The 18,346-nt window shown below is 37.9% G+C and overlaps 1 protein-coding gene across 3 annotated transcripts in view; it reads right to left on the bottom strand.

Moving 5' to 3' along the window:
• FAM160A1 (family with sequence similarity 160 member A1) overlaps positions 1 to 18,346 on the bottom strand; it is a 264,481-nt gene that overhangs the window by 166,773 nt on the left and 79,362 nt on the right. For all 3 annotated transcript variants that reach the window (XM_036852349.1, XM_036852351.1, XM_036852352.1), the window contains exon 2: positions 18,066 to 18,192. The gene's annotated coding sequence lies outside the window, so the exon portion shown is untranslated. The remainder of the gene's footprint in view (positions 1 to 18,065; positions 18,193 to 18,346) is intronic.

Below are 18,346 nucleotides of genomic sequence, written 5' to 3'. Positions count from 1 at the left end.
ATCCCACTGCCTTCTGGCCTCCATGGTCTTGATGAGAAATTGGCAGTTCATCTTACTGAGAAGCCCTTGTATATGACAAGTTGATTCTCTCTTGCTACTTACAAAGTTCTCTCTTTGGCTGTCAACAGTTTGATTATAATGCATCTAGGTGTGGATGTCTTTGGGTTTATCCTACTTCAATGCTGTTGGCTTCTTGGATGTGTATATTAATGTTTTCCATAAAATTTGGAAAATTACAGACTTATTTCTTCAAATAATCTTTCTGCCCCTTTCTTTCTCTCTTCTCCTTCTGGGACTCCCATAACACATATATTGCTAAGCTTGATGGTGTCCTATAGGTCTCTTAGGCTTTGCTCCTTTTTCTTCATTCTTTTTGCTTTCTACTCCTCAGACTGGGTAATTTCAATTTTCCTATCTTCCCATTTGTTGATTCTTTCTTCTGCCTGCTCAAATCTCCTGTTGAAGCCCCTTAGTTTTTCACTTGTTTGCTTGTTTTTAATTTCAGCTATTGTAACTTTCAGCTCCAGAATTTCTATTTGGTTCCTCTTTACAATTCCTATCTCTATATTGATATCCCCTACTTGATCATACACTATTCTCCTGATTACCTTTTGTTGTTTATTCATGGTTTCCTTTAGCTCTTTCAGCATATTTAAGGCAGTTAATGTACAGTCTTTGTCTACTAAATCTAATGTCTGGGCTTCCTCACGGATGGCTCCTACCAGTTTCTTCTTTATCAATGGGTCAGACTTTCCTGTTTCTTTGTATGCTTTGTAACTTTTTTTTTTTTGAGAACTGAACATTCTGATAAGGGTTTCATATTCAGAAAATATAAAGAACCCTTACACTTCAACAACAAAATAAACAACCCTATTTTGTAAAATGGGCAAAGAATGTTGAATAGACATTTCTTCAAAGTAGGTATTCAATTGGCTAACAAGCATGTGGAAAAGATGTCCAGCATCATTGGTTATCAAGGAAATACAAATGGAAACCACAGTGAGATACCACTCTCTACCCACTAGGATGGTTATAATAAAAATAAATAAATAAATTACAAAAAAAGAAGGAAAATAAGATGTGGAGAAATAGGAATCCTCATATATTCCACTGGAAATGTTAAATGATACAGCCACTGTGAAAAAACCTTGTGGTTCCTCAAAAAGTTATACATGGAATTACCATATAACCAAGCAATTTCACTATTAGGTATATACCCAAAAGAACTGAAAACAAATAAATACTTGTTCACAGATCTTTATAGCAGCATGATTCCCAATAGCCAAAAGCTATAAACAATCTAAATGACTATCAACAGATGAAAGGATGAACAAATTGTGATATGTGCATACAATGGATGATTATTCAACCATTAGAAGGAATGAAGTACTGATAATTTGAATGCACTTCAAAAACATTTTGCTAAGTGAAAGAAGCAAGACACAAAAATTTACTTATTGTATGGTTTTTATGTGAAATAGGCAGAAGAGGCAAATCCACAACAGAAAGCAGATTTATGGTTGCCAGCGGAAGGGGAGAAGAGGAGAATGGGGAGTGATGACTTAATGGGTATGAGGTTTTCTGGAGTGATAAAAAAATTTTTGAAACTATAAAGAGATGGTAATTGCCCACATTGTGAATATTCTAAATGCCACTGAATTGTACATTTTAAAATGGTTAACTGCATGTTGTGTGAATTTCACCTCAATTTAAAAAAGAAAATAACTTCTGTGGCTTAAATTATGCCTCTAAATAAACCCTAAGTCTCAGAGCTTCATACTTCAACTTCACTGCTTTATCTCCTGAAAGAATCACTTCTACTAAATTGTATTCTGGAATCATGTACTTGGCTTGCACTGAGCAGCATTACAAGTATCAGCCAAATGAAAACTATTACTGTAGCTATCACAAGGCTGTTGTTGAAAGCATGTTGATTTCCCTGTCACCCAGTGCCCACTTCACAGGGACCCATAGGAGTAATTCCTCTCAGGCCTCACTTCCTAAAAAGGTTCCTGGATAAACAGTATCTTTTTAAACCTTAAAGACACTGCGTAACCTGAAATGATTGCACTGAGTTGTTTAGGGGAACCTGTTCCACTCACACCACCTTTTCCCAAATCTCCAGAGTGGGCAGCAAGTCTTTAGACCTTCTCAAGTACTTGAGCTGGGAGAAGAAGAGAGAAATAAGAAAAAGTAAACAAAACTAAGTCACACTGATGGCAGAAGACTTCAGTAAAGGTCTTAAAACCCCTGCAGCTGAGGTCTGCAAACACCATGAACCCAGACCCCAACTCCAGCTTCATGGAGGATCAGCCTCCCCCAGGACACCTGCTCTTAGATCAGTGTAATGTTTCAACTTGTGGTTCCCCTTAATCTGAGCCTGAAGCTCAGATGCAAATTTATGGTCCACATTCAATAACAGGGGCAGGCAGACCTTGTTAACGCATTTCTGCAGCCTTTAACTTACTGCATTCCTTTATTTTCACCTTCACAATTTTATCTTTCTTTTTTTTTTTCCCTATATTTCTATTAACCACTCAATCTTTTTTTAGGACAAGATGGAATATAAATAACAGGAAAATAAAAATATGTGTCACGTTACCAATCTGTATGGAAAATAAACAACCTGCCTACAAATATAACTGCCATCCACCTCTGTGCAGTGATGAGGCGACCCACCATTCAGGTAATAATATTTCAGATAAATTCTTTACCTTTCATTACAAAATTATCAGCTCAGTTTTCAATCAATGATTTGAAATTATGGCACTTATAAAAAACCTTAATTTAAAGTTATCTACTGTCCAGTTCCTTTCTTAGACCAGGGAAAATTACTAATACCTGAGAGGACTAGTCTCTGGTACAACTGTTTCCTCCATTTTATCATATATTTTTATCCTTGTAATAATGGTTCAAATATATATATATACATATATATGTGTGTGTGTGTGTATATATATATGTATATATATGTATATATATATATATGTTTTATTGTCAGCTTCAAATCCATTTTGAAAATAAGCAAAGTTAACCAAAGAATGAAAATTAAAGAATAACTCAATGGTCAGTGCTTCCTTCCTTTCTCCCCTTCCACCTTCCTTCACCATTAGAAGCCCAATGTATACAGTTTTTATCAGTGGGCACAATCCTCTCTAGTAGTACCTTGAAAAATGTACAACAGTGCTTATGAACAAAAAAGAATATGATAGATTAAACACTTCTAAGTAACACATGAGTCAAAGAAGAAATCTCAAGAGAAACTTTAGAATACTAAATGAAAATAAAAATAGAACTTATCAAAATTTGTGAGATGCAGAGAAAGCAGTGCTTAGAGAAAAATTTACAGCATTGAATGCACATATTAGAAAAGAAGAAAGATCTAAAATCAGTAATACAAGCTTCCACCTTAGGAAACTAGAAAAAGAAGAGCAACTTAAATCCAAAGTAAGCAGAAGGAAAAAATAATAAAAATTTGAGTAAAAATCAATGAAATTGAAAACAAAAAATCAATAGACAAAAATCAATGAAACCAAAAGCTGTCTTTGAAAATATCTCTAAAATTGAGGAACTCTTCACCAGATTAAGAAAAAAAGAAGACACAAATTATTAATATTAGAAATGAAAAAGGGGCCATCACTACTGATCCCATGGACATTAAAAGGATAATAAAGGAATATTACGGAGAACTCTAGGCCCACAGATTTGATAACCTAAGTAAAAGGGACCAATATCTTGAAAGACACAATCTACCAAAACTCATACAAGGAAAAATAGATCAATGGCCTATATCCATTAAAGAAATTGAATCAATAATTAAGTACCTTCCAAAACACAAACACCAGGCCCAGATGGGTTCACTGGTAGATTCTACCAAACATTTAAGGAGGAAATTATACCAACTCTTTATACGCTCTTCCAGAAGAAAGAAGCAGAGAGAATATTTCCTAACTTGTTCTATGAGGCCAGCATTACCCTAATATTAAAACCAGACAAAGACATTGTAAGAAAGGAAAGCTATAGCCCAACATCTCTCATGAACATAGACACAAAAATCCCAAACAAAACATTAGGAAATCAAATCCAACAATGTATAAAAAAGCATGTGGTACAGAAGGCCTGGGTTTGAGCTTCAGGTTGTCACATACTATTTAGTGGCCTTGGACAAGTCACTAAAACTTACTTTATCATAATTGACACCTGCCTACCTACTGTATAGTACTGAAGAAATCAAATAAGAAAAAAATGTGCAGAAGCACATCAAATTACATTGTTACTCCAAACTAGGAAGCACTAATTTAATGAATCACAGCAATGATACCCTGAGCGAGAAGAGTCAAGAGTGGGAGTTACTGAAATCAAAGCCACAGGTTTAATCTTGGATGGGCTTCAAATTCCCACTGGTATTCATGGCAACAGACTGTAGCTCCAAGTCTAAGTAGCCACCTCTAGGATGCACAGACACCACCAGGACCGACACACGCTCCCAAGAAAATGACTTGAAGATTCAAAACCTGCAGACAGCGGCAGGACACCACATGGCTCAGGCACCACCTAAGTACATGACAACACTGCCATCCTATGTTCCTGCAGAGGCTGCATTTACTTTCCACTAAGTGTTCTGGCAGACTGTTTTACCGGAACCTATTACACAGTCACCAATTTATTCGAAAAGGGGAGAAAATAGACACACACACACAAAATTCATTACCCACAGGATATGTCACAGTTAATGGTAATTAATCAAACTTTTTTCCCTTCGTGTAGAAAACCAGCCACATAAATAACCATATCAGGGATCAATGGAGCATCTGTTTCATCCCTTAAAAAAGCTACTGGCAGAATGCTGCTCAGATTTTCTGGTATGCTTAAAGAAAACTATTTTCAGAGAAAGGAGCTATACTTTTATTTGGAAAAAGAAATCCATAATCTCTTTCCTAAATGTGTTTTCTATGCCATAATTACATTCTTTTATATATGTGTACACACACATTAACACAGGTGACTTGATCAGAAACGCTCATATAAAAAATTTAGGTTAGTGCCAATAAAATACGAAGATAAAGCTTTAGGAATTTCCTTTGACATTTTAGTAAAGCAAATTTCATTTGGAAATGTTTCTGTACATCTAAATAGCATAACTATACTTATAAAAATGTCTAATCTCCTGAACTCGTATCTATTGAACAAAATGAAGGAAAACTGACCCCTCCATAAATGGCCAAATTATTCTGCCAACTAACCTAAATTTGGGTGTTTATATTGCCTTTAGCACTGCTAGTATCACCAAAATTCAAACTCCATGTATTTTGCTGTCCTCTCCAAAACTAAACCCCACAGGGAGCTTCATTGTCATGTTCCTCAGCAAATTATCTCCACAGTGAAACTTATTTAACCAAGTGCCATTTTAACCAACATCCCTGATAGGTACCCAGGCAGCAGCAGTCCTTTTCAGTGCCTCGGCAACTTCTGTCAGCTAAAAATACCTTAAACATAAAGGGATGTGCTAGTGTGGCTATGGTGGGTAACCTATTTGAAAAATATATAATTTAACACTGCTGGCTATTTCATCTATCCTTCTCTGATTTAAGGTATTTCAAAGAATTAGACTTTTCCTTCTGGAAATGTCTGAACATATTTCCTTGAATTCCCTAAAAATATATTTGGCTACATTAGGTCATTAACTCCAAGAAAAATAAACACTATTATTAATAGCTATGGCTTGGATAGCAGTTACAGTTTGGCCTGAACTATTTTAACAAATTCATACATTTGCCTTTCAGCTTCTTACTTTGAAGATTGCAAGGTTTCATATTTTAATGAAGATTCTAACAGATAGAAAAATACTGGGGAGTCACAGGATTGTAAGGTACAGCACAGGGAACATAGTCAATAATATTGTAACAACTCTGTATGTGACAGATGGTAACTAGACTTATCCTGGTGACCATTCCATAATGTATAAAAATATCGAATCACTACGTTGTACACCTGAAACTAATATCGCATGTCAATTATAATTCAATTTAAAAAATATTAGGGAGAAAGGGAGGTTGATAACGAAATCCCCCTATACAGAGTCAATCTTATTTCACTCTTAAGGATACCCAGGGAACAGAGCCAGTACCAATCACAAGGGGAAGGGGACTGCTGCAGAGTCATTTGCAGAGGTGGTCCCTGAATTCATACACGTACCAAATGTTACCAAATATTATTTTAGCTCAGGGTTTCTCAACCTCTACACTACTGATATTGTTAAAGAAAAAATATTCTGACACTTGCTAAACCAGTAAGGAAGATTTTATTCAGGATTATCGCAATGGATGTCGACTGTTGCAATAGGGGAGAGCGATCAGTTTGAACTCTAAACACTGCAAAGACAGCTGGGAACTTATACTAACAATCAGAGTGAGGGGGTCAGCAGATGGAAAATTACTAAGACAAGACATCAAGGGTAGGGGGATTCTTACCAAACTGACCTAACAGGAGTCTTGCTGAACACAGGCCAGGGTGATCAGACATGAAGGGCGGGGGATAAGGAATTTGATCAGATATCAAGGGTGATCTGGTATGGAAAGGTGGCGGTGCTGGGGTTCACTAAACGGACTCAGCAGAATTCTTGCTAAAACTGGGCTAGGCAGGCCAAAGACAGGATGGGGGCCAAGGCTGAGCGAGGCCTAAACAAGAAGGCTTGGAGGCGCCCAACTAAAGTTCGGGAAGGAAAGAGTCTTTGTCAACATCTTGGATCAGTTAAATCTTTGTCTTGAGAGGCCGTTCTGTGCATCTTAGGATGTTTAGCAGCACCTCTGGCCTCTACCTACTGATTGCCAGTAGCACCTCCAACCCCCTCCACCCCCTCCCGCCCCCAGGTTGTGACAATCAAAACTGTCTTGAGACATTGAAACCACTGCTTTAGACCAAGGGTTAGCAAACATTTTCTGTAAAAGGCCAGACAGTAAATATTTTCGGCTTGAAGAATACAATATACATATTCTTCTTTGTCTTTTTTCAACCGTTTAAAAATGTATGAACTATTCTTAGCTGGTGGATCATAAAAAAATGCAGCAGGGCAGATTTGCTCATTGGTTGCCAAGCCCTACCTCAGACTAAATACCACTTTCCAAGTAGATATAGACAGTATACATATAGTATTATATTCAACAAAATACAGATTTACTTAAACTATGATTTGGGTCTTGGTAACTTTCTATCAGTATTATTTTCTCAAAGGAGGAAGAACAGAATTAGAGGCAGAATCTTGTGGAGGTCCACATATGTTTTTACATTAGAAAAGTAAGCTAATTCACAATGGCCTGGGGAAAACTACTCAAAATGCTCCAGCAAATCTGCCCTTTCGCCTCTAAACACAGCCCAAACCTTGCATTTCCATCCCTTGGTCTTCAAATCCCCAACTATATAGCATTGATTTAGGAGTTTGCTTTTGTTGGTGTTTTTTAACTGACACTACTTTGGTTTCTGTTTCACATGTTTTTTCACACTCTCTCTCTCTTCATCTAACATTCTGGAATGCATCTCTAAAATTAATCTATCCCAGGCTACAGAGTCTATGAATATGAAGTAGGTCACTGGAACACCTTATCTTGCTTAAGGGTCAGTTACATGAACCCCCACGTGCCACAATCCTCTCAGCTTTTGCCTCTAGAAACAAATATGTACTCATACATTAACAGGATTACCCTGGAAATGATGACATGCTAAAAATGACCCTAGGACTATCTAAAGGTTATACTACAATCCAGCTACTGAATGTGAGAATTTAAGCTATGTGGTACTCTTGTTTTTAACAGTTACAACAAATACCACTGAGAAGAAAAAAACAAAAAAAAAAGACCCAGAACTTTGTATATTTCAATTTACTAGATTCCATTAGGCAAGGTCTAAATTACTAGGAAAAATGGAGAAAATATCTCTGAACAAATGCAGTAAAACATGTCTAACCTCATAGGATATATCTGCCATGTGCTTATGCTTCTTTGATAAAACATCAACATTAAAATGTCTCCTTTGGGAGCTCCCTGGCGGTCCAATGGTTAGAACTTGGTGCTTTCACTGCAGGGGGCATGGGTTCACTCCCTGGTCGGGGAACTAACATCCAACAAGCTGAGCGGTGTGGCCAAAAAAACATTTTTTTAAATTCTCCTTTGACGCTGGCACTCTAAATAGCAAAGCAGAAGCTTACCATATTCTTTTTTCTTTGGCCACACTGCACAGTTTTCGGGATCTTAGTTCCCCAACCAGGGATCGAATCCATGCCATCAGCAGTGAAAGCGTGGAATCCTAACCACTGGACCGCAGGGGAATTCCCAGAAGGCATATTCTTTATTTTCAAATCATAAATTAATTTATTTTCAAATCATAAAAACAATATATAGCCATTGCTGTATATAGAGCCATTGCAATATATAGCCAACAATATATAGAGAGAGAAAGTATAAGGATAGTAAAAATCACTCAAAGCACCACCACGAGATAAACTATTTTTAAAGCTTTAATGTATTTCTTCCTAGTCTTTTTTCTATACTTTCGAATAATTTCATAAATCTTACTAAGTCAGAAGCATAATATATGTGTTTATACACACACTTGGCAAAAGATTTCAACAAATAAGAGATCTATATTTTTAATGTCTTCTGCTCATTCTTTTATAAATCTATCATAAAAACCCAGAAATCTAGGAACTTCCCTGGTGGTCCAGTGGTTAAGAATCCGCACTTCCATTACAGGGGGCATGGGTTCAATCCCTGGTCGGGGAACTAAGATCCCACATGCTACGTGGCATGGCCAGAAAATAAATAAATAAAAATAAAATAAAATAAAAACAGAAATCTAAACAAAGTTATGTAAAAATGTACTGAGTCTTTCATTGAAGATTATTTCTAAGAGTGAAAAACTGGTACAAGCAAAGTGTTCAATAATAAGAGAAGGATTAAATACATATGGGACATCCCTATAATGGAATGAAGGACAACTATTAAAATTGGATTTCTTTTTAAGAATTTAATGACTTGAAATTAATTCTTGATTCCTGCTCCTCCCATTTAATTTTACATCCTGAACATTTTCCCAAGTCACTAAATTTTCAAAAAAATCTAATTTATAAAATTTAGATTTTAGATTTCTTAATATCATTGTCAATGTTCTAGCAATTTACACTCCCACCAGCAGATTCTAGGGTACATCTCAATGAGGCTTTAAGAAGGTATACTCTTAAATCAACAAGCGCAAATACCTTGAAAAAACAATAATGATTCATGAAAGTAATTATTTAGATTTTTTAGATGCTTGTAACTAAATCTCCTAAAACATCCAAAAAAGTTGCTAATTTTATGTAAAGTGGCTAGAAACAAAAAGCTGTAAGACTCCTTTCAAATCCACATTTTATATATATACATTTTGTTAAGTGCTGACATACTGTTCTGGAAATTACTTACTAAAACTGTCTGTGACCACTTAAGAGGAAATCATCCTAAGCTGTGTAGCAGCTTCCAGTTATCACTCAAAAAGAAGCAACCGAAGCAGACAATTAAAACAAAGTTTGGTGAGTCATATGGTAGGGAAAGAATGACATGCTATGACATCATCTAAGAAGAAGCATTTAACCCAACCTGTTGGTTGGAAGGCAAATGGATCAGACAAGGCTTTCCAGGTGAAATGAAATCTAAGCTGAGTCCTAAATATGGAGATGAAGGTGTTAGCCAGGCAAATGGGGCAGTGAGGGAAGAGTACTCCAGGAAGAGGGAAGAGCATATGCAAAGGCCCAGAGGAAGCAGAGAGAACGTGACATATTACAGGGAGTGCAAGTAGTTTACTACGGCTGGAGCACAGAACTGGAGTGGGAGAGCACTCTTCTTAGGGGCCCCAAAATTACAGATGCCCTCCCTCTCTGGCCAGACTAGACTCTGGACTTTTTTGTATTGTTCTTTTATTAAAATAAATAGAAATTGAGGACCAAAAGAGGCAAAGACTCTTCCCAGCTCTCTTCCTTATGGCGAGATTCTTCAAATGGTGGGATTGTCCTGTTCCTCCAAATTGGTGGGGCTTGCTCAACAATGAAGTAGATAATAGAGGGTTTGCCCAACACTGGATGACCAATCGAGGAGGGTGAGTCTGGCAGATGCAGGCAAGTGTCACGATGAGATTTGCTGCTAGGAAGAATAACACTCTGGCAGTAATATAAAGAAATGGATGGAAAGAGGACAGCATTATAACAGTGGGGGCAAACGATGAAGGAGGTCCAGACTAGAATACTTGCGATGGAATGCAGAGAGATGGAAGTGTGCTTTGAAGAGAGACCAAGCAGGTGGACTGGAGAGGGCTGAGCAGACGTCCAGGACAAGGGGAAGGGTAATCCTGGATGTCTGGCTTGGGCCACTGAGAAAGGAAGGCAGCAGAGCACAGTGATTAAGATTCCTCGCTCTGGGATTCCATCTCTACCAGATAATGGTTTTGTGACCTTGGGAAAGTTACTTAAACTCCATGTGCTTCAGTTTCTGCAGCTGTATAGTGGGAATAATAGTAAAATCTATCTCAAGGGATTTTGTGAGGAGTTACACGGAAGTTCTCAGAACAAGACCTGGCACGTAGAAGATGCTGGATAAGTATTAGCCGTGTAAAGGGTGATGGTGATGCCATTCACCAAGATGGAGAACACGAGAGGAAGCGCAGATTCCAGGGGAGAAGAATGATGAGTTCAAGCTCGGATATGTTAACCTAATCTGCCTGCAGGACAACCAGGAGGCAGCCGATGACATGGGGCTACAGCTCAGAGGAGAGTTGTGAGTGTCAGATGCTACTTTATAAAGGGTGGAGCTAAGGAGACATCTGAGCAAGGACCTGGCAGACAGGAAGAAGCAGGCCCCAAGGGGACAGCGCATAGTGAGATGTGGAGAAGAGAACTCGGGCAGTCCCTAGGGAACACCGACATTCAAAGGATAGACAGAGGGAAACAGACTGGGAAGAAGCTGTCACAGAGACAAGAGGAAGACTCACCAAAAATAATTCTAATAAAGCTGTACCATAAAAACTAAAGAAACAAAAACATAAATGACAGTGAGATAAGGGCGACATACCATCGTGCACAGGGAATCAGCTTAGAGATTGGAAATCAAGGGTAGGGACAAAAAGATCTCAATAAAAAATAGTATTCCCTAAGAACCAGCATTTACAGTTTACTAAATTTTTTTTATAAATTACCTAGTAGAACCACATAGTGAAATCTCCAAGTTTATAAGACACAGAGAGCTCTTTTAGTGAGCGGACTGCCTTACCAATGAGGATAAGCCTGCGAAAAATCTCATACAGTAATCTGAGTAGCCAAGAAAGAATCACATTTTTCAAGGAAAGAAAGCAGAACATAATGGCTTCACTGAAAAATAATGCAAACTGCATTTTGAAAATAAAGTTCTGGCCCCGAAGCTTTCAGTTACTGAACACAAAAAAGCCACTTTAAATCACATCACTTTGGGGCTTAGAGGAAACAGAGATAGCCATTGGTCCAGATCGTAGATATGGGAACTGTTCAGGAAATCTTGCTGAAAAGCAGATAACTCAGTCATCCAAAACCACTGAGTCAGAATCTCAGGGTACGACGAGGTTAGGAAAAATGTACCACTTTCTGAAATTTTTTAAACAAGCTTACCAGACAATTCACGTGCACTCCAACATTTGGGAAGCCCTGATCTGCCTGAGCAGGAGACCAAGGGCTAAAGAAAATGAATGGCTTGGACAACAGCACACAGCTAACGAGAGCATCTAGAGCAAACTCAACTCAAACTCTAACACGCATCAGAATTATCCAGAGGGCTTGCTAAAGATAAATTTTTGAGCCCTACTCTCAAAGTTTCTGATTCAGCCCAAGAATTCACATTTCTAACAAGTGTCCAGGTGAGGCTGCTGCTGCTCACCTGGGGACCACACTTTGCAACCCTCTGGTCTGGACTAGTCATTAGAGACTCTTCTCTGAGTACATCAACTCAACGCATCCTGGACCCTTAAAGAAAAGGCAGGGAATTTCAGGAATGATGCTGAAAATGAAATAGAAAAACATGACAAAATATAAACTTCATACATGTATTCTAAGCCCTTCTGGTCAATTGGAAGAGACATAGAAAGCTGGAAAAGACCCAGACTCAGCTAGAATGAAATTACAAGGGTCAGGGAACATGAGAAGAGACAAAAATGACTGAATAAATAAAAAGACTAAATTCACAAAACAAGGTAGAGACAGGTCATGATTTTAAAATCCATAAAATTATGAAAAGATATGTGCAGAACGAACAAATTTCAGAATGACAGCATTAGGCAACTGGTTTGATTATTTGACTGTAAGAAGTTGTTTTTAAGTATCTTTTTTGGGTTATTTACTCAGAACATCCCAAAACAGTCTTGAGGCTAAATTTTAATTCAAAACAACTTTTGAAAATGGTTTCCCACTGGTCCCACACAAAGCCAGGGAAGCCACAGAGAAACATTCCTCACTCACCACCTCAGTTCTGCATGACTCAGACATTCTGGTACTACATTAGAAAGAACAGCATTCCAAGGCTACTCTAACTGCTCCTCTTTTCTCATATAGACAGCCCTTAGCCCTGAAACACTACATTCAAATATAGAATTCTCTCAGTGGCTCAGAATATCTGTACTTGCCTCTGTCTACCTGCTATTTGTCTCACTGTTCTGAGAACACATCCAAAATCCATAACGATGAATACCACTGACAGCATCTCCTCAGGACTGTCGTGCACATTTTACATCATATTGTCTTCACCTCTTTTCAAACCCATTTTCCACTTGTGGTTCTTACTGTGCTACCTCTAGTATCCGCTGTCATTTCCTCCAAAGAAATACACCTAAGTGTTAGATCCTTTCATTATCCATTTTACTCCTACACCCAGCTAAGCTGCTCCCTCTACCTTCTAAGTATCCTTGCTCAGGCTTTCCTCTTTGCTACACATATTTGCTTTTGTACTCTCCCCACCCAACTCCCAACACCCTCCTGTCTTCCCCAAAATAACCTCACTTCCAAAGGCACAATATCTGGTTTTTGACCTTTTCAAAGCCAGTGTAAATATCATTCTGTCAACACATATACTGCTATTTAGAGCTAAGAGGCAAAAACAGGATCCAAGTAACTTCTGCTACCCAGACAGATGAATGGTTCAAGCTGGCTTAGGTTTTTCCCAGGATTCATTACAGGCTATTCTTTATCATAAGAATGTCGATTCTGCTTATGGCCTTGAAACTAAAGCTTCCTAAGACATTAGAGGATCTCTCATTGGCCAAGCCCTATAACAGGACACAGGCACAGACAGACAGACAGACAGACAGACAGACAGACACACACACACACACACACACCCCTACCTTAAGACCAAAACTCAGAGCTTACCATCATCAAATTCCAAATATAATAAGTCATTGCCCACCAAATAACTAACATAAAACTTAAACATAGGCTCTATGCTTACCTACAATTACTAAATCTCAGTCTAAGGTGAGCTTCAAATCTATGCAATACCGTTTTATTTCTGAAATATATTCTTAATTAGAAGCAAGAGACTTTATGGGAATTGCTACATAGATCCAACAGTGACATTATGACTGTCTGTTTGTCCTTTCCTTATCCTAAACTGCCTTTAAAAATACAAACTTCACTGTAATAAGTAGTGTTGGGAAAACCAGATATGCACATGCAAAAGAATGAATTTGGACCTTTACTCTACACCATATACAAAAATTAACTCAAAATGAATCAAAGATCTAAAATAAGACTTAAAACTATGAAACTCTTAGAAGAAAACATAGGGGAAATGCTTCAAGATACTAGACTTGGTTATGATTTCCTGGATAAGACACCAAAAGCATAGACAACAAAAGTGAAAACAGACAAATTGGACTACATCAAAATTTAAAACTTCTGTGCATCAAAGGACATAATTAACAGAGTAAAAGGGCAGCCTACAGAATGGGAGGAAATATTTGTAAACCATATACCTGATAAAGGGTTAATATCCAGAATATGTAAAGAACTCGTACAACTCAACAACAAAAAGACAAATGACCCAATTAGAACATGGGCAAAGGACATTGACTAAACATTTTTCCAAAGAAGATATACAAATGGCTAACAAGCATATGAAAAGATGTTTAACGTTACTAATCATTATGGAAATGCAAATCAAAACCATGAGATATCATCTCACACACATCAGGATGGCTACTATCAAAAACAAAACAAAACAAAAAAACAGTGTTGGTGAGGATATGGAGAAACTGGAATGCTTGTGTACTATTGGTAGGAATACAAAATGGTGTAGCTGCTGTGGAAAACATTATGGTGGTTCTTCAAAAAATTAAAAATAGAATTACCATATGATCCAGCTATTCCACTTTTAGATATATACCCAAAATAGCTGAAAGCAGGAATTCAAACAGATATTTATAGACCCATGTACAAGTAGCATTATTCATAATAGCCAAAAGGTTGAAGCAACCCAAATGTCCATCAATGAATGAATGGATGCACAAAATGTGGTGTGTATGTGTATTTATGTGTGTGTGTATGTGTGTGTGTGCGTGTGGGTATAATGGAATATTATTCAGCCTTAAAAAGGAAGGAAATTCTAACACATTCTACAACATGGATGAACCCTGAGGACATTACTCTAAGCGAAATAAGCCTGTCACAGGAAGACAAACACTGTATGAATCCACTTCCATGAGGTATCTAGAAGAGTTAAATTCATAGAGACAGAAAGTAGAATGGTGGTTGCCAGGGGCTGGGGGAGGGGAGAATGGGGAGTTGTTTAATGGGTAGAGAATTTCAGTTTTGCAAGATGAAAACATTCTGGAAATTGGTTGCACAATAATGTGAATATACTTAACAATACTGGAACTATACACTTTAAAATGGTTAAAATGGTAAATTTTGTGTTGTGTATTTTAACACAATTTTTTAAGTATAAACTTAATGAAATATTTTCTTGTAATAGACTTAACTTATAAATCTATAGTCACATTTTTATCTTACATAAAGTGTATTATCTCTTAATATTAACATGCACAGAATGCTATAATATTGTATATATCTTTGAAAGTAAAGGTATAATCTGTAGAATTGAAAATATCTAAAAAATAACACACTTTATCCACAAAGCTTACATTCTGTAAAATTAATAACTTTATAGGAAGGGTTACTAAAGAATGTACATGGTAATGAAAATAACATGCTATCAAAGTCTAGTACTTGATGTTATACTCCATTTCATTTGGGGTATTCAAAGAGCTTCATAAAATCTCAGAGCACTATAAAGAAAGGATTTCACCTGTTTGAATGATAAATTGCAGAGCAAAGGTTTCATCACAATGTTTACTGAAAAATGCTTGACTGGATGCTAGAGTAGCATAGCACAGACTCCAGGGGCCTCTAATACCTACCTGTGGTGCTCCAAGGACAATGGTGCTTCAAGGACAAAGGACGACCCTGCCTGAAAAAGTTTCAACGTCACACCCCCTACCGGACTCTTAATCGCCCTCCCCACCAAGTTGCGGTGGTTACGAAATTCCTGAGGCCACCTGGGCAACGCCCATCTGGGCGACGGGACCTGTCCCAAATAAGGAAAGGCGTCTGCCCTGTCCCACTCCCACCCTATAGAAGGAAGGTATATGTGCCTCAACCAATCAGTAAACGAAATTTTCACCTTGGACCGTTCCTTTATTTTCTGGCTATAAAAACTGATCAACAGCACATGTTTGGGCTCGACTCTCCCAGACTACTAGGAAGTCGGCCCGCTGTTCTGGCAGTGACCCTGCTCTCTAATAAATTCTATCTTCTTTACATTCTGCCTTGTGTCTGGAAATTCTTTTCCAACCTGCGTTCGGACCACGACACTACCCCATTACTCTTTACCCTCCATCTGAATAAGATATCTGACATACGACTTACTGGCAAATTAAGAAGATAGTTCATAAAGATATTTCAAAAAACTTAGTATTTGGCATCTAGAGGTTAAAAAACAGATTTATCCATTTGCATCCAATGAAAAATATATCCATTTTGAATTTAGACATAAAGTTCAAAGTATAGTTTTATTCAGTTACATTCTTAATTTGATCTAATAAAAAGGTATTTGAGAACATAACCCTGTGTCACAACAGTATACTAAAAATACTGGCACTGTTTTATTCAAAGCAAAAATCAAGGTGATTACAACACCTTTAAAACCAAAAATACAAAGATTAGGTAGAAGTATGCTTTTATCGCATTGGGGGGTGTCAATCTTGGGTGGTATTTACTTGTAAAATGCAGATTCCCAAATCCTTCCCCCTAGCACTCTGATTCAGATTCTGATACACTAGATGGCGGCCTACTAATTTGAATTTTCAATGTGCATTTTAACAAGCACTCTAACAATGTTTTGAGAAACAATGCAAAACACACCTCTAATAAGATGCTAATTACAGTGCCTTAGAGGTATACCTTATAAGGAAGTTAACTCTCATCTTATTCAACCTGATAAACATAGGAATCCTTTCTACAATACTGACAGACTGATTGATCAATTTTAATAAGAAAGAATACCAATATTTACATACAAATAAATAGCATATGCTTCTCTGTAAACTACAAGTCTAATCACTTATTTTAACAAGACTACCATTGTTTGAAACTTAGAGTCACCTCTTTCTAGAATTAACTTTCAATACAGTGTATAAGCGTTCAAACACATATACAAATTATAAAAAGAGAAACTGGTTTCATTACGTTATTGCTCCTGATCAAAATTAGAACTCCCCAGATTCCATAGCTCTGAAGACATTTAGATTACTTCCCAAATACACCCTCACAGGGTTGAGATTTGCCACCACAGAAAATAGGATGTTTAGATACATGTATATGTATGGCCGAGTCGCTTTGCTGTGCACCTGAAACTATCACAACATTGTTAATCGGCTATACTCCAATATAGTTTTAAAAAGAAATAAAATAGGGGCTTCCCTGGTGGCACAGTGGTTAAGAATCCGCCTGCCAACGCAGCGGACACGGGTTTGAGCCCTGGTCCAGGAAGATCCCACATGCCGTGGAGCAACTAAGCCCATGCGCCACAACTACTGAGCCTGCGCTCTAGAGCCCGTGAGCCACAACTACCGAGCCCACACACCTAGAGCCCGTGCTCCGCAACAAGAGAAGCCACCGCAATGAGAAGCCCGCGCACCACAATGGAGAGTAGCCCCCTGCTCGCCACAACTAGAGAAAGCCCACGTGCAGCAACGAAGACCCAACGCAGCCAAAAATTAATTAATTTTTTTTTTTAAAAAAGAAAGGAAATAGGATGTTTAAAAGAATGCTACCAGAGGATCAAGATGCAGTTCCCAAAGAAAAAATGTTTAAATGTTTTGAGAAGAGGAGAGAGTGTAGCCTCTCAGAAACACTGCTTTGAACAAGATAATGTTCACGTCTGTGGACAGGCAACGTTGCCTGCCATTCCAGTAAACAAAGAATGTTGCTGCCATTCTAGTAAACAAGGACCAAGCCATCAGCCGCTGCAGCATCCCACCCCACCCCCACTGATGGTACGCCGGAGGGGAATTCAGGATAGAGAAAAACAGGAAGCATTTTGTGCTTTGAATACTGGCCCTAGATAGTTAAGATGCATATCTAAGGAATAATTCCGTTCAGCCCAGATTCTTACGTCTTCCCATACATAGAAAAGCACTAAAATCATTAACTTGCGATGTCTGTTTTTGTGATTAGCAGTTATCTTTTGATGTTCAACTACATTTTTTTTCCAGCCCAATACGCCTGTACATCCTGGCTCCTCCCTCAGCTCTCTGGAGCAGCTCCTCAGAGCTACCTGAGAGGCTGTCTCCCGGCCTATAGTCCTCAGTAAGGTCCCCGAATAAAACCTTACTCGAAACTTCCAGGTTGTGCATTTTTCTTCTGTCAACACTTGGATGTGTCAATTCAAGTACGCTTACTTTTTTTTAAGTTTATTACTGAACATTACTGAACACATCTCAATAGTGATAAGAAAAGACGACACTACCTGTGAGTGTTCTCTTCACCAGCCTTCTGCTAGGTTGCGTTTGCTCACTTCACTCTATCAGAGGGGCAGAAAAGATTTCTCCAACACTTGGCACTGCTGGCAACTCCCAGAAGAAGACTTCCAAAATCTACAGAAAGAAATAAAAAAAAATTTTAAAAAAAGCCCCAGAATCATTGATAAACCGCAAAAAACCCAATCTAAATTTCTCCAGTTTTTCTCCCCCATATTTACCACCATTTGTTGTGCACTGAATGGGTTCTCCTCAGATTGCACTTATTATT

This window comes from Balaenoptera musculus, chromosome 5 (genome assembly GCF_009873245.2).
Source record: "Balaenoptera musculus isolate JJ_BM4_2016_0621 chromosome 5, mBalMus1.pri.v3, whole genome shotgun sequence".
NCBI lineage: Eukaryota > Metazoa > Chordata > Mammalia > Artiodactyla > Balaenopteridae > Balaenoptera > Balaenoptera musculus.
This window is presented reverse-complemented; position numbering and strand designations above follow the sequence as displayed.